The sequence below is a fragment of the Quercus robur genome, chromosome 5 (genome assembly GCF_932294415.1).
Source record: "Quercus robur chromosome 5, dhQueRobu3.1, whole genome shotgun sequence".
Lineage (NCBI taxonomy): Eukaryota > Viridiplantae > Streptophyta > Magnoliopsida > Fagales > Fagaceae > Quercus > Quercus robur.
Window position 1 is genome coordinate 23,476,406 of NC_065538.1, and position 22,830 is coordinate 23,499,235.

At 38.1% G+C, this 22,830-nt stretch overlaps 1 long non-coding RNA gene across 1 annotated transcript; it reads right to left on the bottom strand.

Moving 5' to 3' along the window:
• Positions 1–2,195: 2,195 nt before the first annotated feature.
• On the bottom strand, positions 2,196–21,878 carry LOC126725550 (uncharacterized). The gene is made up of 3 exons (XR_007655495.1): positions 21,603–21,878; positions 19,734–19,847; positions 2,196–2,451 (listed from the first exon to the last, which is right to left on the bottom strand). It is a non-coding gene; the product is annotated as an uncharacterized LOC126725550 (long non-coding RNA).
• Positions 21,879–22,830: the final 952 nt, after the last annotated feature.

Below are 22,830 nucleotides of genomic sequence, written 5' to 3' on the forward strand. Positions count from 1 at the left end.
AGTCAATACTCAACCAAATAAAAACATTATGTATCTAATAGATCGTTATATCAATTTAATTTTTTCTTTTCTTTTTTTAGAAACTTATTAAATTATTAGTATTGGACTTGGGCTCGGGACGGGACCAAGTATTTCTTGTAATTTTTAATTTGTGTGGCAATATAATATTTCTTTCTTGTAATTGTTAATCTGTGTCACAATTTAATATTTCCTAGGAGTGTTGTACACAGTCGAGTCCAAAATTAATATTTAGTGTGTTTGTTTAACCTTTTTATTCTTGGGAAAATGCAATGCATACAATATTTTCATAACAATTTTATAATAAATCTTAAGTGATAAGTTGTTATTGGTTGTTATGAGTGAGTAAAAAGGTAATTTAAGTTGTGAATTCAATTTAGAACCAATAACAGCTCTTTTTGGTGATAGAATAAAAAACTTTATTTTTTGAAAATAAAACTAATAACAACTTATCATTTATAATTTATTATAAAAGTATTAAGAAAATATTGTGTACAAGGTTATTGGACTGTACAATTGTGACTAATATTGAAAATTTAAAAAGTTCCTCATTGACCATTATATGTGTATTACATTATTGCAAATGTTTGAGTTCGTGCAGAGGCAAAGCCACGTCAAACGAAGAAACTGAGCCCTTCAAACAGTTCAAAGCAAGTTACGGAAAACCCTTCTGTGGTTGTAGACTGCGATACCTCTTCTGCTTTAGCCCCCAATCACTCTTCTCCTGCTTCATTGATATTTGTTGGTGATCAAACTAGTTTCTACAAAATATGGCTAAAGAGCCTTAGATCCTAAAAAATGTAGTCAAATGTTTATGGAAAAGAGAAAAAAATAAAAACTATATAGTCAATTCGTCTACTTTTAAACTATTTATTAAAATGCCACTCTTTACGATAAATGAATAAAGTAACACTAATTACAAGTTCAATTGTTTCTAAAAAAATGAAAATGATAAAAAGGAAGTTCTTATTGAATTTCTATAACATGCGTATGTTAATAAGATAAGTCCAGCATGTATTAGAAAGCTAGCAAATGTAAATTTTAAATCATTCGTTATCCCATTGCAAATTGTCTTTCATATCTAAGTAATTTTTTTTTTTTTTTTTGGTTTGATACATGCTTAAAGCCGGTTAACTCAACGACTATGAATTCTCTAGCACATTCTTTTATTGTCTTTCACTATCAGTAAAAATTTCTCTCTTTCACCAACCTTCTAGACAAGTTAAAAATTTGTGGCCGAGATTAAACTATGCGGGGAAGCTCCAGAGAATTATGGAGAGAGAGAGATTGAGTGAGAAACTCTAGAAATTTCTAGAGAGAGGCAGTGTTAATTTTTAACAGCATTTGCCTTCAATTAGTCTAAGAAGTATGAACACAAACACGGACATGACATGGATACTCAGGGCAGGTAATGAGCTATGTTGCCTTCAGTTACATGGCTGGCCTGTAGACCTTTCAAAATATGGGTACTCCGAAGAAAGTAAATTAGATCTTCTATTGGTTGAGTATATCAACACAAAGTTGGGATTTGAGCACAATGTAAAAACTTATGAACTTTTAGTTTTAGTGTTAGATTTCACTTTTGTATTTTTTTATTAATGAGAACAAATTATGCACGCTTATATCAATTTTGTTATGGCTAGGGGATGTGTAAGATGGGATGAAGCTAATCTTGTTGAAAATGAGGCAAATAGACCTGTACGGAAAAATATTTCTGAACCCAAGACACCATTTCACCGAATGATTGAGAAAGATGGTGAGGACTAGGGTGGTTTTTTTTCTTCCCTTAAAGCTCTGTTTTGAGAATATTTTGAACGTTATAATGCTAATGAAATAATTATTAACGGTTGATTCTTGTAGATACACCATCCGCTATACCGGATTCTGTTGCAAGTGTTGGTTATGCTGCACATGCTGAAGCTATAAGAAATGCTTTAAATTTGGTTTCGACTCAAAAGCATTCTGCACCTTTAGAGGGATGTGAGGATGACGTTGATGCCATGGAACAAGATGAAGGTACTTGATTTATCTTAATTACGATAGGTCTAATGATTGTGAGTGAAATATTATGCTAGTGACTTTTTTTTTTTTTTTTTTGCTTTTTCTCTACCCATTTACTATTTTCATGTTGCTGTTTTTGAATTCAGCATATAGCTCATTGTCTTCTGTACCATTCATTCTGTTGCAACTTTTATCCAATTAAACTTAAGCTCAGAAAGCCAAATGATTCTCACGAAAACATAAATTTCCCTTCACCTAAATAAGCAATTAGGTTCAATGCCTCACTTTATTAGAGGTTTTTGTCTTCTCAGGTCACGAACAATGTAGTCTTAGAATTTTACCCTATCTCAGCAACCAAATTTGACATAGGTTTACGAGTCCACGTTGCACAGCATCAGGTTTCACCATTATATAAGTCTCCTCAACTTGTTCCTGCATACACAATGACACCAAGAAAGACAAAAAAAAAGTACAAAATTTTCAAATGGGGTTCTAATAAGCTTTGCAGATATAGAATAAAATGAGAGAAGACTCAAATGGGTTTTTGATAATTGAGGTAATAAGTTGAAAAGAAAGAGGGAGAGAAGCAACCAAGTGGGGAAAACTAAAATATGTTTCATAGTTATAAGTGGGTTTTCTGTCTTGTAATGGAAAAACCTACAATATGGAGTATGGACCTAAATTTTTCTTTTCTTTACTTTTCCTGTATTTTCCTGGCTACCAAATGGTTAAATTTTTTAGCTTGCTTCATGGGTTTGGTTCTGATCTCTTAAGTCAATTATTTGCTTGCCCACATAATTGTATTTGGCTCAATTGAGTGATGGTTTGTGTTATGTGTTTTGTTCTTGAATATGGAACACTCTTAGGTATTATGTTTTATGATGATGAATTTGTGGTGGGGTTTTGAATTGACATTGGTTTGGTTGGTTATAGTTTCACCAGGTGGTGGGGAGAGGTCTGCCTTCTGAAACCGGTGAGCATCCAAAGATTTATCGGATGAATCTTTGGGCTACAAATGCGTTCCGTGCCAAGTTGAAGTTTTGGTGAGTGATCTTATCTCTATGTATTATTCTTGCAATCGAAATTAGAATTAAAGTGAATGAATTTCATATGGAGAACCCCTAATTTTACTACTACTAGTGCTAGGTGAAGGGTAGGATTGTGGGTTCAACATCCCTTGGATCCGTAACTTACCAATAAAAAAAGGGGACAAAGTTTAGCTACAAAACCTATTGTAGCCTTAGACACAAACTGCTCTAATATACTGACATATGTAAAAAATGGCACGTGCATGATTATTTAAGTAAACTTAACCCAACTAACCCTAATTAACTAGACTATCTATCCACTGCACACCCTTGATGCGATAATCATTCCACAAGTATAAGTGTTTGTGGGGTGTAGGGGGCAAGGGCCGGGATTTGAGTCTCCAGGAAAGAACTTCACACACATATACACTTAGATTAGGCTAGAGTAGTCTTGTATAAAAAAAAAAACCTACACCACCTATTAAAAAAATAAAAAATAAAAAGTAAAAAACCTCTCTCTCTCTCTCTCTCTCTCTCTCTCTCTCTTATGGACTTCTTTGAAAGCTGTAACCCAAAAACCTAGCTCCCACCGGTCACCCCCAGGCCTTCTTCTTCCTCCACCACCAATTACCTTAAACCCTTCTTTGTCTCCACTGCCAGCCTACCCAATCTCCACAACTCAAAGCCACCTCTTGTATGTTGCTCCGTTTCTTCACCAGTCAAAACTAAATTTCCTTTTTTCCTTGATAACCATAATTCCTTCAAGAACTGAAGTGGATTTGCTAGCTTTTTTTATTTTTTTTTTTTTAAGTTTTGTTGAGGTTTCAAGCTGATTTCTCATCAACTCTCACATTCTTCAATTGGGTCAAGAATGATTTAAGTCTTAAACCCACTATCTCGAATTACTGAATTATTGTTCATATTCTAATTTGGTCTGAATTGATAGAAATGGTTAAGGTTGTTTCACCAGATGATGATGATGTTTTTGAAAGTTTTGTTTTGTGTAGTGAACATTGTCATTAGGCAAAATTTGCCAAATAGCATGTTTTTAGAGAGAAAAAAAAAATTAGGAAAGTAGCATATGGATGAAGTTAATTAGTTAAGTAGACTGTTTTTGGAAGCCCAAACTTGAGTTCCAAAAATAGTCTACTTAACTAATTAACTTCAACCGCATGCTTTTCACCAAAAAGTCTTCTAAAATGGTACTATTCAGCAAATTCTGCCTTGTAATTGGGATCTAGTTATCTTTGATATGCTTATTAAGGCTTATGTGGAAGCCAACATGATAGAACAAAGGTTTTAGGAATTTTAGGAGGTCTATGGAGGTAGGTTTTATCCCTAGCGTAGTTGCTTGAATGGGTTGGTGAAGCTCAAATGTGTTAATCGGTGTTGGGAGTTATATGAAGAAATGGGGAGAATTGGGATACACCCAAAAGCTTATATACATTTAATATGTTGATTAATGTTTGATGAATGGTCTTTGTAAAGAAGGGAAGGTTAGGGAGCTTCTTCATTGAATGGTTCACAGAGGGTTAAGTCCAGACACTATGTCTTATAATACTCTTGTATTTAGTAATCATGTGCAATGCACGTGCCATTTTTTACACATGTCAGTTTATTAGAACAATTTGGTTGTAGCTAAACTTTGTCCTAAAATTAATAATAATAATAATAAAACTAGATTTTAAATAGGATTGACTCTTATATTATGTTTCTGCAAGGCATGTTGAAAGCAGAGCAAACCTGCACTAACAAATTGATATGGAATTTTGAGTTTATTTAGACTAAAATAATCTTGTGAGATTATTTTATCTTTCCTATAGGCAAATGTTTTTGTTAACACTAAGTCATATATGATGATTTTTCAAACTTACTACCAAATGCCCTACTCTTATTCCCTAGGATTTACGAAAAATCATTTTTCTTGTACTTATTTTTTAATGTGTATTTTGTTATGGTAATGAGTGCCATGGTTTAAACAGATTCTTTTTATGTTCTTGACTTTGTTGGCATTGGTTTGCAGATATTTATTCAAATTGGATACCTTCTTGATTTACCTTCAGGGAGTTAGGGAGTTTCTGTCTTTATGAATATCACATGGTAAGGCACCATCTATGAGTTCTCCCTCCTGCCCCCCTTCTTTTCTTTTTCTTTTATTTTTTCCCTTTTTATTCTCCCAAACTTCTTAATTTATGTGTACATGTTTGTCTCATTCTATTTTGTAGTTTATGGTAGAGTTTTATTTCTTTCTAACATATAACTAGAAAATGTTAGGTGTAAAAGCTACTGCATCATCTGCATGGGTTTGCTTGAAATATAACTAGGGTTCCTAACAAAGAGAAATTAATAGGTTATAGTGTGTGTTATATGCTAGTCTATTGTAATAGGGCTAATTTAGACATTTCAGTTTTATTAATTTTTCCAAGATGCTTTCGCATTTTTCCAATTATTAGAAGAAACCCGAGGCAGAATAGTACCTTCTAGAGGCCTTCGTCAAGGGGACCCATTATCTCCTTATCTGTTTCTATTTTGTGCAGAGGGTCTTTCAGCACTTTTTCATCGTGCAGCAGAAAGGCAAAATATCCATGGTGTAGCTGTTTGTCGGAGAGCCCCAAGAATTTCCCATTTGTTCTTTGCTGATGATAGCTTGGTTTTTTGTCAAGCATCATTGGAAGAATGTAATGAGCTACAACGCAAATTCACCGTATATGAAGCAGCCTCAGGCTAGCAACTCAATAAAGCCAAAACTGCCCTCTTTTTCAATAAGAATACTCCACGTGCAATATAGCAAGAAATAAAATCTAGATTCGGAGCCCAAGTCATATGCCAGCATGAAAAATACCTGGGTCTACCTTCGTTGGTTGGGAGATCCAAAAAGAACACCTTCCATGATCTTAAAGACAAACTGGGCAAAAAACTATTGGGGTGGAAGGAAAAGCTTCTATCGAATGCGGGCAAGGCAATATTAATAAAAGCAGTTGGCCAAGCAATTCCTTCTTATACTATGAGTTGCTTCAAACTCCCAGATTCCTTATGTGATGAGCTTGCTGGTATGGTTCGCAAATTTTGGTGGGGACAAAATAATGGGATAGACAAGATGGCTTGGCTTAGCTGGGAGAAGATGTGCACTCCTAAGGAGACTGGCGGTATGGGATTTAGGGACCTCAAGGCATTTAATGTGGCATTACTAGCCAAGCAGGGGTGGCGCCTTCAAACCTGTACTAATTCCCTATTCTACCGTGTCTTCCAAGCTAAATATTTTCCGCATGGAGATTTTCTCTTAGCTATGTTGGGCACAAAACCATCATATGCTTGGAGAAGTATAATTGCTGCACAACAGATAGTCTGGAAAGGGAACCGTTGGAGGATAGGAAATGGAGCCAAAGTTCGAATATGGGGAAACTGCTGGCTCCCTTTGTCTTCCACATATAAAGTCATAACATCATGCCCGAGTGTTGGTGATGAACTACCAGTGGCTACGTTAATTGATTACCAGCAAGGAGGATGGGACTTGGAAGCCCTACAACGAACCCTCATGGCCAAAGATATTGAATCGGCTCTCTCCATTGCACTGAGCCTAACTTTGCCTGACGATCGTCTTATCTGGGCTCTGACTTCTTCGAGGAAATTCACGGTGAAATCAGCATATAGGTTGGCACTTGATGAGAGAGCTGGCCACGACGCTGAGGAGAGCTCAAACTCAACATGCATGAAGGAGTTTTGGAAGTTTATTTGGCGATTGAAAGTCCCTAATAAGATTCGAAACTTCATGTGGCGTGCATGCCAGAATATTCTACCCACAAAGGCTAACCTCTTTCGTCTGAAAATAACGGTAAACAATATCTGTGAGGTATATGGAAATTTTGAAGAAACAATAGGCCACGTGCTCTAGCACTGTCACCGTGCAAAGGAAGTGTGGAAGGAAGTAAGCTTGGATACAAATAAGGTTATGGACAGATGCCCGGAATTCCTGGATTTGCTGTGGTATGCTCGAAACGTAAAACGGTGGCCGGAGGAGGACGTTGGTCTGATGGTAATGACGGCATGGGGTATTTGGATGAACCGGAATGAGGTGCGCCATCGGAAGAGTAGAAAACTTGCTTCTACTCTTGCTCGGTGGACAAAAGAATACTTGGAGAACTTTGTGCTGGCTAACCACTCTACACGGCCATACAAAGACTCCGTGGAAGCAACATGGCAATCTCTTAAGCCTCTATGGTATAAAGCCAACATGGATGGTGCAGTATTTTCTCAACAAAAGGAAACCGGAATTAGGGTGGTGATCAAGGACCATCACGGGGCAGTGGTGGTAGCACTTAGCAAGAAACTAAAAGCTCCGTTGGGTGCTATTGAGGCGGAGGCAAAAGCAATGGAGGAAGCAGTCAGTTTTGCATGGGATATGGGGATCTAAGAATGCCTATTTGAAAGTGACTCCCTTACTGTGGTGAACGCCATGCTGCGACTCACAGACCCTCCCTCATCTATTGCGAATATTATAACTGGGTCCTTGTCCCAACTTTATAAGTTTCGGGAGGTCAACTTCAGCCATGTGGTTCACTCAAGGAATAAGGCTGCACACACATTAGCTCAGTTTGCAAAAGGTGTGTCAGACCAAAATGCTTGGGTTGAGGAAACACCAGGCTGTATTGAGAAACTGGTGTCCCAGGATGTACTGTTTTTGGTTTAGTATAATTTAAAGTAATGAGTTTCACATAAAAAAAAATTTTAAAAATAAAAATAAAATAAAAAAATTAAAGGTAAAAGAGTTGGGTGTTCAATGTACTAGGATTGTGCATGCCCCTTTTACACTTTTTTGAATGAAAAAAAAAAAAAAAAAGGTTATAATCTGTCCTAGAAATTATGTGTGAGGAACATGCGCCATTTTGTTTGATTCTCATTACAACATAAAAAAGGTTATAATCTGTCCTAGAAATTATGTGAAAACTAAGTAGTAGTGTTATTTTTTATTTTTTGGTAACAAGTGTTATTGATTAAGAGGCACTTCCGCGGCACTTCCTCTAGTACACGACGTATAGATGATTTAGTGTTAAAGAATTACAATGAATGAAAGTTACAATAAGGAGAGAAAATCAATAAAATCTACAATAGAACACGTGACTAAAAGTAACTTGTTTTATTCTCTTGTGAAATATGACATCTAGTTGTTTGCCTTTAAATAGTCATGCATAGCTGACAATTTGCCTTCTCTTTCGGATTGACAGCCTCGTTCAATGGGTTTTGCCTGCTGGTGGAAAAACATTCTTAATGTGAGTTTTGATTTTGAAACTACTTGCCTTTTTTCTTTTTCTTATGATGATTGATATTCCTCCAATCAAGGGCAGCTTATGGCCTAGGCTATTTAAGCCTTGGCCTAAAGGCTATTCTCCACTAATAAGTAGCAAAAACTAAAACAACATACCAAATTTTATTTTTTATTGGTAGACAATTTGGTAATTTATAATGAAAATAAAAATTCTAAGAATTTCTCTATGGAGATGGTAAAAGATGAATTTTTTTTTTCTATGAAGATAGTAAAAAGCAAAGATTATTTGATAGATTTATGTGGTTGTGCATTTGGTTCTATTTGGATAATTTCACAAATTTCTTTGCATCTCCACCCTTACTTAGCCCCTCTAAGTTCGACAAAGAGCTCTCCCGCTACTTAGTCATTGTCCCCCACGGCTTTCATAGGAGAGGTACCCCCCCATGGAAAAGTTAGCATTCACATTTATCACAATTGCCCGTAAGCTAAGGCCATACTTTCAAGCTCACATAATAATGGTCCAATCTTGAAGCTACCAACTGATTAGTCTTATACGCCATCGAGTTAAGCAAATTTAACGTGTAGTACCATCTGAGACTATTAAAGCCTTGGCCTTGGCTGACTTCATTACTGAGTTCACAACAAAGAAGGATGAAGGCTAAGGGGTAGCCCCATGGATGGTTAAGACTTATGGCTCGTCCAACCGAAATGCCGAAGGGATTGGAGTGTACTAAAATCTTCGCAAGGGGATGTAATAGAATGTGCAATGCACCTCCAATTCTTGACCGCCAACAATGAGGCTGAGTATGAGGAACAACGAGGCTGAGTATGAGGCCTTGCTAACAGGCATCACTTAGCCAAAGATGCAAGAGAAGTCCTCCGTGGTTATTCATAATGAGTGATTGTTGGGCAAGTCAATGGCAACTATGAGGCCAAAGGTGACATGTAGAAATACCCAAGTCTAGTGAAGCATAGTGTAGGTCGGAACTTAAAGGCCAAGTTCATACCAATCCCAAGGGAATATAGACGCCGATCAATTAGCCAAAGAGGCATCCTCAAAGAGGACATGCGTGATCCTTCATACAATATTTTGCTGCTACTAATAAGGTGGATGTGCATGTTCCCAACATGAACTGAGTAGATGACCCTTGATGATGCACAAAATCGTTAGTGAGTGAATTGTCAACATGTGCATCAAATGTATGTACTTGAAGAACCTACAGAGAGCACCGATGGAGTGTCAGCCAAAGACCATCCTTTGAAGGTTAAGTCAGTGATTGAAGGATCTCCGTATAAAGCTGACCAAGATCCCATGAATGAAGGATCTTTGGGCATGGTGTGCAAGTTCTTTCCATACAGGGAAGTAAGAACACACAAACGGTGTGGAACTAAGTATTATGAGTCGAAGCTCGACTAGACAAAAAAGGCAACATACTTCTTTGGTGACCAAAGGCCCCTTAGAGGCCAAAGACATTTCACAGACCGAAGACCCTTTATAGGCCGAAGACTCTAGGATTTTAGTTGAATTTTTAGGAGTTGAAAATGTTGCTTATCAGTTGCCCCTTATTTTGTGTTTTTCAGGTATGCCCGATGAGCTATAGAATATGACGAGCAATTATGTTCCTTGCATTTAATCTCGGGATCTATGCCTTCCTTGTGATTCGTACAATTCCAAGAGTATAACCGTCTTAGCATTTAATAAGGGGGACACGTGTCACCTTGTGATTAGTCCACATGAACAGTTGCATCACTTCGTTTCTCGTGCTCCGTTGCCTATAAATAGCTCATTCCCTTTCCTGACCTTCCTACTTGCTTATTTTACATTTCAGACCACTCTGTCGTTGGAGCTCTTCATTCGTCAGGATACTCCCATCCGTTTCCTATGAAGATTGTCTACTTGTGTGGGTAAGCTTCTTGTCATTTTAGCTATATTTCTCTTTTTTGAATAGCATTTAAGAGAGTAATTTCTTAGTTTTTATTCATTGCTTGTAGATGTGAGGATGTTGAGTTGGACGATGACCTAATTTCCCAACCTAGATATGAGTCTTTAACCAACAAGCCAACACATTCTTCTACTATGAAGCAAGAGAGGTCCATAACTGCACAACTTTTGGAATCCAACCCTCCTACTCCTCTCCTCTCTTCGTGAAGGACTGAGAGTTTGTGGTGGTGAGGCCCCATTCTTTCATCAGAGATATTGACCTCGACGAGTGTTCTGAGCATGAAACCAACAATCTTGGTGACTTAGGTCTTCATGATCTAACACTTTTTAGCTTGTTTCTTTAGTTTGGCTCTTCCTAGTGACTAACTACCTATTATCTTAGGCCCTGGTGACATTGATAAGATCATTCCATTTAGTAGCACCTTAGGATGGCATAGCCTTAAAGTTAGGGGCAAGGTTCAAACGAGGAAAGGCTTATTATGGGATACCTAGGCACCCAGAGATGAGGAAGGGCGTAGTAAGTGACGAAATGCTTCAGGGAATTGAAAATAAGCATAGATCCAGAGATTCTCGAATAGGTCAACCTTTCGAATTGCTGCTGAATCCATGGGCAGGCAAGAGACAACCTAGCAAACTAAAACATCCTAGTAGCTAAAGGAAAATAAAGCAAAAGCGATTCCCGTAGTAACGTCAAGCAAAATGTGAGCAACCTAAACTGTGAAAATAGGGATAAAGGAGAGCAATACAAGCGTCGTGCTGGGGCGAGAGTCTAATACAAGCGGCGAAGTGGTGAAGTGCTACACCCTAGATAGCGAGAGTCAAATAGCCGAAAGTATCACTAGCTTACGCTCTAACCCGAGTAGCTGGGGCATGTGGAATCCCATGTGAATCAGCAATACTCTTTGGTGACCAATAGTGAAGTAGTATCATGAAGGAAGGGTGAAAAGAATCCCCATTGAGGAGTGAAAAAGAACATGCAACCGTAAGCTCCCAAGCAGTGGGAGAAGCCCCAGGGCTCTGACCGCGTGCCTGTTGAAGAATGAGCCGGCGACTTATAGGCAGTGGCTTGGCTAAGGGAACCCACCGGAGCCATAGTGAAAGTGAGTCCTCATAGGGCAATTGTCACTGCTTATGAACCTGAACCTAGGAAGCTTGGGTGAAACTAAGTGGAGGTCTGAACCGACTGATGTTGAAGAATCAGCGGATGAGTTGTGGTTAGGGGTGAAATGCCACTCAAACCCAAAGCTAGCTAGTTCTCCCCGAAATGCACTGAGACGCAGTAGTTGACTACACATCTAGGGGTAAAGCACTGTTTCGATACGAGCTGCAAGAGCAGTACCAAATCAAGAGGGAAACAGCCTGGATCACCAACTAAGGCCTCTAAATGACTGCTTAGTGAAAGGAGGTAGGGGTGCAAAGACAGCCAGGAGGTTTGCCTAAAAGCAGCCACCCTTGAAAGAGTGTGTAATGGCTTATTGATCGAGCTCTTGCACCGAAGATAAACAAGGCTAAGTGATCTGCCGAAACTGTGGGATGTAAAAAGGAATCAGTAGGGGAGCATTATGCCTTAGAGGGAAGCACTCGCGAGGCTAGCGGTGGACGAAGTGGAAGCGAGAATGTCGACTTGAACGCAAACATTGGGTTCCTCTACAAGGTTCGTCCCCGAAGGGTGAGTCAAGGGGATGGACAACAAGTGAATATTCCTATACTGCCCCTTATTGGTCCTGAGGGACGGAAGGGGCTAGGTTAGCCGAAATATGGTTATCAGTTTAAGGACGCAATGTGCCCCTACTTTTTCAGGGTAAAAAGGGGTAGAGAAAATGAATCGAGCCAATGTTCAAGTACCAGGCGCTACAGCTGAAGTAACACATGCCATACTCCTAGGAAAAGCTCGAATGACCTTCAACACCTTCAACAAAAGGGTACCTGTACCCGAAAATGACACAAGTGGGTAGGTAGGGGCGCGAGACAACTCTCTCTAAGGAACTCGGTAAAATAGCCCCGTAACTTTGGGAGAAGGGGTGCCTCCTCACAAAGGGGGTTGTAGTGACTAGGCCCAGGTGACTTTTTACCAAAATTCTAGTACCAGAAGGTTAAGGAAGTTGGTGGCCCCAATAGCGAAATTCCTTGTCAAGTAAGTTGTTCCAACCCGCACGAAAGGCATAACGATCTAGGCACTATCTCGGAAAGAAACTCAGTGAAATAGACATGTCTGTGAAGATGCAGACTACCTGCACCTGGATAGAAAGACCCTATGAAGCTTCACTGTTCCTTGGGATTGGCTTTGGGCCTTTCCTATGCAACTTAGGTAGAGCGAGAGGGCAAAGAAGAGGGGGCCTAAGCCGTTAGTGAGATATCACTCTAGAAGAGCTAGAATTCTAAACTACGGGCCATGGGACAGTCTCAGGTAGATAGTTTCTACGGGGCATAGGCCTCCCAAAAGGCCGTCAATCTAGTGCAAAGGCAGAAAGGAGCTTGACTGCAAGACCCACCTATCGAGTAGGGACGAAAGTTGGCCTTAGTGATCCGACGGTGCCAAGTGGAAGGGACGTCGCTCAATGGATTACTCTAGGGATAACAGGTTGATCTTCCCTAAGAGCTCACATCGACGAGAAGGTTTGGCACCTCAATGTCGGCTTCGCCATGTGAGCTGGGTTCAGAACGTCATGAGACAAGGTGAGAAGACCGGGAAAGAGCACCTTTGGTGTACCGGTTATCGTACCCACGGTAAACGCTGGGTAGCCAAGTGCGGAGCGGATAATAAATAGTAAGCCCACCCCAAGATGAGTGCTCTCCTATTCCGACTTCCCTAGAGCCTCTGGTAGCACAGCCAAGATAGCGAGACGAGCTCGTTTATCATTATGATAGGTGTCAAGTGGAAGTGCAATGATGTATGCAGCTGAGGCATCCTAACAAACTGGTAGATACCTTGTTCCTACATGACCCGATCAATTCAATTAGGCACCCGCCATCCATTTTCATTGTTCAACTCTTTGACAACACAAAAATTATACAGTTTTGACAACATGAAACAATCAAAAGCCTCTGCCCTTCGATCCCTTGGATAGATAAAGAGGGGGGGGGGGGCAGAGGCCTTTGGTGTCCCCTCCAGTCAAGAATTGGGGCCTCACAATCACTATCCAATATGCTTTTCTCTCATGCCTTTATTCGTTCACGGTTCGATATTCTGGTGTCCTAAGCGTAGAGGAACCACAGCAATCCATCCCGAACTTTGTGGTTAAACTCTATTGTGGTGATGATACTGTAGGGGAGGTCCTACAAAAAAATAACCCTGCAAAAAATAGCTCGACGCCAGGATGATAAAAAGCTTAACACCTCTCATTCTTATTACTTTTCAATATGAAAAAGAAAAAAAAAATGAAAATGTCATCTTATCCAAAACCCCAATTATGAAACCCTTTATCTCCTACTTCACGCCTCAAAACGTACCGTTCTTATAGATAGAGAGGCGCTTTCACATCTTTTTAACCCGAAATGGCTGGGGAGAGGAAAGGTTCTTTTCTTTTAGGGTACTCTAGGGAACAGATCCAATGGAGACAACGGGGTAGGGCCTGTAGCTAGGATTCGAACCCACGGTGTCGGGGGTTTGAATCCCTCCTCGCCCATAACTAGCCAAAAAGGGCCTTTACTCCTAGGGTAGGAAAATCATGATTAGGATAGCGGACCCAAAGTTATGGAACTTGGGTGTGGGTCTTTTGTCGAAATGTAATGGCCTTACTTTTTCTTTTTATTTATCGTTAATTTAATGGTGTATTAATTAAATATAGTATATATACCAGAATCAGCATATTTTTTTGTTTTACGCCCCGTAATTCTTCCTCAGCTGGGCTTGGGCAGAATAGCAGAGCAAGTATACGCAAAAATGCGTTCTTCATCATTAATATGTTTGCTCGTGATAATTGTGGCCTTTTGGGAGAATTGATGACTGCATCAAAGATGCACTTGCTAGTACTAGTAATTGTGGCCTTTTGGCTAGTTGTAAATAACCCTAGACTGTGAACAAAGGATTATCCCGAACCTACCACTGAGCTACTGAGGAACAATGGGAGATTTGATCTTATAGAGTTCAATTCCCGCTCTTAACCCATGACCAATATGAGCTACGAAGGAGTCTCTGGTCACTTTGTTTGAAGGAGTGCCACACCGCCGACGTTGATAGGGTCTCCAAGTTCAAGGATGCATCCAGACTGTTAAATAAGGAGAAGTCTGAGCTGACTTCTGACGAGTCAAGGTTCTGATAAAGAACTTAAGGATAAGGTCTGAGCTAACTTCGCTATGTGAGCAAGTGGAGAATGTTGGTCAAGACTTTTCACAAGTTCAAATTAACCTAAAGGAGCCTCTACCGACAACACCTGGTGCTGGGGAGCCTGTCCCTGATGGCATATTGGAACTCAATACCAAGAAGGATGCCGATGACAAGGTGGTGGCCAACGAACCCAATACTTGAGTTGTAACTAATTTTTTTGTAAGTTTAATACAATTTTTATTTCTATGGGTGCCCCTGTTTTGTCACAAACAGGGTACCCAATGATTGATATGTCGCATGTTACCTGTGCTAATGTTGATGACTAGTTTAGCTCCAGTACTCAATTGTCAATTTCTATCCCATGTCGTAGGCTAAGGAATGTTTTAGTTATTTGTCACTCGTCGGACTTCGATAGGAGGACCTAAGCAAGCGTTCAAGCACTCATCGGTTACCTTGGTTGAGTCCATCTTATAAGTGGGAAGTGTGGATCAGGAACTCGTCATGACCATTAGTCCATTTCGTCAGGACTTAAGTTTAGGTCAGGAACCCATCAGTTTCCGTGAACATCTGTCCATCCTTCAGGTAAGAGGAATTGAGTAGTTGACCAGGTACATGTTGGCTACCAATGTCATCAGTCCACCCCGTTCTTAAGAATAATGCTTTTATTGAATAAAGAAAAAGTACACTAAATAAAGAAAAACTAAAGCATAGTTGTAGAAGGTGTACTACTGGTAATATTTCCTTAAATGCTCGGCGTTCCATGGGTGGTGTAACCCCTAAGTCTCCAATGCTAAAGTGCTGGGCTTGACGTGAGTGTTGTAGTGATTAGCCATGGAGTCTAGGTAGCATGCCAATATCTATTCAATTGTTGCCCTTACTTCGTCTAGTAGGTCCAGGCATAGAGGCCTTCGTCATTCTTCCCTTCTTCATGCTGACTTACTCTGAAGCTGGCAGGCCCCACTTCTGCTTGGTATGATAGTTTCGCTTCCAAATGCAAGCTTTAAAGGTGTTTCACATGTAGGGGTCCGAGTTATTTTTTCGTCCAACCATATCCCCCTTTACCCCCCCTTTAGCCGAGTTTGTTAGCTCGAATTGATAGTTGGCTTGTGGGTGGACAGGTGACAAGTAGTCTCTAAATGTGTCGTTGTCGAATTGTTTTCTGTTGTCAAAGATGAAGACCCTTAAAGTCCCTAAGCGGTAGACAATGCTCTTCTAGACAAAGCTTTGGACATTCTTCTCGGTGATGGTGGCCAATACTTCACCAAATACTTCACCCATTTGGTGAAGTAGTCAAATGCCTACCACGAAGAATTTAAGTTATTGTGCTATTGTAGGAAAGGGTCTCATTATGTCAAGTCCCCATTACATGAAGGGCCATGAGACTATCATTGGAGTTCGCTATTCTGACAGCCTTATGACATTGCTACATGGAAGGCCAGTACTACCTTGCTTGCATAAGCTTGTAGGCTAAAAGATCACCCCTGAGTTAGTTTCTACACATGCCTTCATGAACCTCCCTCAAGACTAGGGGTGTGCAGTTAACCCATCAACCTACCAAAACTGACCTGACCCAACCCAATCCGTCGGATTGGGTCATTATGAATAACCACCACAAAGGCACAAGGCTTCATACTTAACCTCATTGTTGATCGTCGGGAACTGGAGGCGCATATCACATTCTATTACATCCCCTTCTTGAGATTGTAGGACAACTCCAATTCCTCTAGTGTATCGGTTGGACGAGTCGTCGGTCTTCGTCCTCCTTTGTCATGAACTCAGCAATTAAGTTAGCCAAGGCCTAGGCTTTAATGGCTATTCTCGGATGGGTTTGTTTGCATGTTAAATTCGCTTAACATGATGGCCCATAAGACCAATTGTCCAACAGTTTTAGGATTGTTCATGGTCTTTTGCAAGGGTTTGTCTATTAGGTCCACTATTGTGTGAGCTTGAAAGTATGGGGGTGTACCTTTCTTTTGCTCCCTTCAATGCTCTGCGGTCAACTAAGTTTTAAACAATCTTTTGCTAATAAAGGTATTCACCAACTCTATTGTGTACAAACGCCTTAAAAAACTCAATTGTGGAAAGAAAACATCAACCCATTCTCAATGTTGCTCGAGCCTTAAAATTCCAAGCTTCATTGCCTCTTAGGTTTTGGAGTGATTGTATTCTCATAGCTACATACTTGATTAATAGGTTGCCTATCTCTCTCCTAAAGGGAAATGCTATATCAGAAATCACCATCTTACTCACACTTAAAGGTTTTTGGCAGCTTAGCTTTTGCTTGTAGAGTTTGATTCAAGGGCTAGAAAATGTCTATTTCTAGGATATCCATTTGGTGTTAAAGGTTACAAGTTATTGGACCTTAACACTCAAACCATTTTTCTCTCAAGAGATGTCATTTTTCATGAATCTATTTTTCCTTTCCATGTTGATACATCTCTATCTCATATTTCCACTAATGATGCTTTTGTGTTTCCTAAAGTCACTCTTGATCAGTCTAGTTCTCCTGCATCTAATGATAATTCGATATTTTCTTCTCCTCTCCCTGTTGATATTCCAATTTCATATCCACCTGTTGTGTTAGAACTCTCCACTTGCAAATTCTGCTCATACACCTTCTGACCCTTCTGCAGATTCCTATCCACCAGAACCTCCTACTCTTGAAACTATTTTTTACCCTTCTTCTAGTAGTTCTGTTGAGCCATCTATCCCTATACCTGAATTACATGTCCCTCCTCCCTTAGCTCCTAGACATTCCTCTAGAACCCATAAACCTCCTTCTTATCTTAAAAGATTACAAATGCCAATATGTTATTAAGCCATCAGCTGGTCAACCTTATGATATTGATTCCCATCTCACTTATTCAAACCTTTCTCCATTATACTTTAGCCTTTGTCTCAGCCATTGCTCATTCTATTCCCGAACCTGCCTTTTACCATGAGGCCATTACCTCTTGGCAAGTCTCCTACTGGTTGTAAATGGGTATATATATATGGCTCTATAGAGAGGTACAAGGCCAAATTGGTTGCAAGAGGGATTGGATTACACTGAATTTTTCCCCAGTCATCAAATTCATCATTGTGAGGTTGGTCATGAGTATAGCTGCTATGAAAGGTTGGCCTATCCTACAAATGGATGTCAATAATGCCTTTTTACATGGGGATTTACATGAGGATGTTTACATGTTACTGCCACCTGGTTTTCACAGCAAGGGGGAGTCCATCTTAGCCCATAATCAAGGTCCTTTGGTGTGTAAACTTCTTAAGTCATTATATGGTCTTAAGCAGGCTTCAAAGGCAATGGTTTGCCAAACTTTCAGCTGCTATTCTTGGTCTTGGTTTCAAGCTTCTCTTTATGTAGATGACATTTTACTTACTAGTAACAATGTGAACTTTATTAATCATTTGAAGCACCTTTTGGATGCCAAGTTCAAACTAAAATACTTGGGTTCTGTGAAGTACTTTCTTGGTATAGAAGTTGCAAGAAGTAGTTGAATCAAAGGAAGTATACCCTTGAGATTTTACAAGACACAAGAATGTTAGGTGCTAAACCTGTTAAGACACCTATGGAACAAAATTTAAGGCTTTCAAAGTTTGAAGGGAAGTTGATTGCAGACCCTACACAGTACAGGAGGTTAATTGGAAGATTAATGTATCACACCATGACTAGGCCAGATATCACCTATGCTGGCATCACTTAAGTCGGTTTTTTCATAAGCCTAGAGAGCCAAACTTGAAGGCAGCTTACAGGATAATAATTCAGTATATCAAAGGATCACCATGTCAAGGCCTTTTCTTATCTAGTACCTCTAAATTGCAACTTAAGGCATACTGTAATGCAGATTGAGCTGGATGCCTTGACACAAGGAGGTCCTTGACTGGATATTGTGTGTATTTAGGAGATCTAAAAAGCAAGGAACAGTTTCTAGAAGTTCTGCAGAGGCAGAGTATCATTTCATTGCTACAACTACTTGTGAATTAGTTTGGTTGCTTCAATTGTTGGAAGATTTAAATGTGAATCATTCCAAACCAGCACTATTTTACTGTGATAACCAAGCTGCAATTCACATAGCAGCAAATCCAGTATTCCATGAGCATAGTAAACTCGTTGAAATAGATTGTCATCTGATTTGGGAGAAAATTCAAGAAGGAAAGATCCAAAACTTTTCATATTTCCAGTGGTCATCAACTTGCTGATTTGTTTAGTAAAGCTTTAGAATTTACCGTTTTTACAAGGTTACTCAACAAGCTAAGAATGTTGAGTAATTAGAAAGATCATGATGATATATCACTAAAGATCAAGATAGTGTTGCTAAAGTCTCCAAAGCTCTCACAACAACTGCTATCTTGAGGGGGAGTGTTAAGAAGCAAGGAAAACGATGTCATTTAACTAAGCAGCCAACAACTACATCTTCCACACGTGCAGCGACCAACTGATCTTCAACCTTGACACAAGTCTAACTAACTGAAGCACGTGTGAGTTTGTTACCGAAAAGATTGGAACTAATTAGATATTTTCTTGTTAGCTTAGATATTTTCTTGTTAGCTTAGATATTTTCTTTTGATGCTCTGCTTGTAGAACAGAGCTCATTCTTGTAATATTATCATCTTTCACTCTTCATCCTAATCATCAATATGAATAAATTAAAAAATTCATGTGCATAATTGATGCATAATAATCGTGATCATCTATAATTCTTTTACAACACAAAAGACCATTAAAAAAAAAAAAAGACAAATATATTATTAAAGCATTATATATATATATATATATATTGACATATTGATGGTTTCTTAAAATGCTGCTAACAAATTTTCGTAATTCCCAGTTTCCATCATTAGTCCCACTTTCATCGGGATAACCAAATAAAAAATCACATCTGCTAAACAATAGTAGTTCTATTTTTCTGAAATATACAACTAATAAGCATCAGCCCCCTCCAAACCAGAATGTATATATATATATTTAAAATAGAAATGTGAAACCTTCTGACGCAAAGGACAGAGTCTACTTATAATCATACATCATATCAACTGATGCACCTGTTTTTGATACATTTAATTTCATTTAGAAATTATTTACTATCTCAAAGGTTTAATAGTATGAATCAACTAGAAATTAAAGAGAAAAATAGAAGAATGACACCTTATAAGAAAAATTATTTTGCCTAAGGAGCATAAAATGATTCAAGCCAAGAGTCTACTTATAATCACCTGTCTGACATGATGAACAGCAACTTTCTGCTGATTGGCTTCCCTTAGTCTTTCAATAGAATGAAATTTCCCTTCCAAACATTCTTCATGCATAACCATCAGTTTATTGGCTACCTGCATAGTTAGAGAAAGTGCACAAAACCCAACACTTAATAGTAAATATTACCCTCATATTCTAATGAATAAGCAGAGAACTAGTTTAGACGTGCTTGCACAGAAAATTGATGACATGCTTGCATACCAAAACCAATGGGCCAATGCCCCTAATGTAGACATGTTTGATGCAAAACAGATGTTCCTCGCCTAAAATTCACTTTGGAAGTTAATACAAGTTAACTAACTAAGGATTGTCTCAAATCCCGCAACGTCAATAATGACTCTAATTCAGGTGATAAAATGGTTCAGAAACCCTTAACCAATGGAAGATTACTGCAAACCCTAAGATTCTACACCAAACAAAAATGGCCATCACCAAAAATATCCATCCACAAAGAAGAATTCAAGTAAGTGGCATTAAAATTACAGAAATCCTAGCCAATTGAGAAAAGCTTAACAACCATCAACTATGGTGATCTCCTAATATCAGGGCCACCGAAAAGAAAGGCTGAAAGGGAAAAGATTGAGTGCTGCAACAACTTGACTAAGGTCCTAAAAAACATAGTTTCTTTACCATTTTATAGACACTATAACAGGACAGACATCTGAAGTCAAATTGAATAACATAAAAAAAATTCTGAAAAATTATAAAACATGATATACTAATTGAATGTATTAACAAAACTCTATCATCACATACAATTATGGACTCTGCCAATTCAAGGTTGAATAATAAGAGAATTGAAAAAAAAAATCGTCAAGTTGAGCTTCTAAGTCATCAATATAAAGAGGCCCTAGTGGGGGGAAAAAACCAATTTTATCTGTGAAAGAATTGAAACAATAGTTCAATTGGGAAATCCATAACAACGGGGATTAAAGTTTCCTCACCTACATCTTAACGAATGATAAAATTACTGAGATCATAAAGCCCAAACAAATACCAAACCCCCTATCAATCTTAGATTTCTTGAGGAAGTTCATATCATAGAATCCTTATCGATCCCTACTTTTCTTTGCAAAATCAAGTACTCAACTGAATTAATTAAACAATAAAAAAGAATCCAAACTAGTGAACAAGACCCAATCAAACCCCAATTAATTTAATTCCTATACAGACAAGCAAATTAACTATAAAATAAAATAAATCCATTTTCACTACAAAACTTTCTACATTATATATAGATTAAAAAAATCCATTTTCACTACAAAACTTACTACTTTATATAGATTAAAAAATAAAACCCATTAGTTAATAAAACAAAATTAAACCTCTAATTTCCCATGTCAAAAAGAAAACCAATTTTGTTAATTTCGATCAAATTTCCCAATCATATTGTACTCTAATCACAAATTAGCTAATTCCAACCGCACAAAGCCAATCAATAACTATAAAACGACATTTTTTAACCCAAGAAAAAGGGGACCAGGAGACAATATCATGGCCGAGTTTATATACCAAGCTAATATAGAGAGTGAGAGATGCGAAAGATAATAGAAATGTGAATTCAATAAACTAATAAATCACAAACCCAATAACTTTTCATATTGTTCTGGGTTGATAAGCAGGCAAAGCCAAGAAATGTAAATTAAAGTTTAACAAAAAAAAATATTTAAATTTAAAAGTTTAACGAAAGATATGAGATTTTACTTAAAACCAAAATTATTTTCAGTAATCACTGACGGAACTTAGATTAATAATTTTAAGGATCTTAACCTTAATAAGATGTGTAGAACTAACACAAATTAAGAAACACTGAATTGAGAGGAAATTACCAGTTCAAGAATCCATGACCGTGGCAAAAAGCAAAACCCTTTTGCCCCATCACCCTACGGATCAAACAAACAAAGTGAAGCATCTTTATCTCGATCTTTTGAGTTTTAACAAAGGAATACATAAGAATAGAGTCACAGACGCACAGAGAATAATAAGAGAGAGAAAGAAAGAAATAGAAGCAAACGGAGACAACACTCCATTGCTGATCTCTCTCTCTCTCTCTCTCTCTGTGATTTCCGAATCTAAGATTTCAAACAGAGTCTGGCTTCTGTGAGGGATTTCAATTTATAACTATTTGGGGAAAGCAAGGCTGGGGCGTGGCCTCGGATTTTTGACTGTTGCTCAACTCAACGGTAACATTAATTATTTGAAATTCAAATGGGAGAGTTGGACTTGGATCACTGTTCAACGGTATTGGGCCTATACTAGTTTTAATTAAGCCCATTATTATTAAAAAATTTATACTAAAATAAATGATAATATTTTCTAGCCCACTAAAAAAACTAAATTTATTAGTGTGTGTATATATATATATATATATATATTTTAAATCAGTAGTGCTTGACATGAAATCAAAGTTGATTTTTGTTTCCCATAAAAGAAATAAATAAAAAACTTGAATTTTGTGATAAGTTTTACCTTCTAGATTTTGATGATATTTAGTGATCATCATTTATCTATCATGACCAAAAAAAAAATTACAAACATATCACTAAAGTAAGTCTAAATGACAAAGAAAAAATAGTAGATCTATATAAAATAAACAAGTTGTCAATTATAAATTTCTACATAGGATAATTGTAAAAATAGCTGTGGAATAGATTTTAGTTCTTGAATATATAACTCATTTTATTAACTATTTAGTAAGCTCTATCCCCCAAAATTCTTCAATTTTATGTATCCATTTCAAGACCAGTGGATTATATCTAGTCACAATCATCAATCTTTAATATAATATTCTTATCATTCTTCCTTCTTTCTTTTCGGCTAGATATGAAATTTTTATAATAATTGTTAAAAAAAAAACATGTATTGTGCAAGATTTTGTTTATATATGAAACGGGAACTCACATCTATGTGCTTTGTGCCGGAATGGTAAGTAGCACTCTTGCTCAAGTCCATAGCACTTGAACTATCACAAAATACCATATACTCATTTTGCCTTACACCTAGCTCTAGGAGAAATCTCTTCATCCATAGCATATCCTTAGCAGCCTCTGTTGTTGC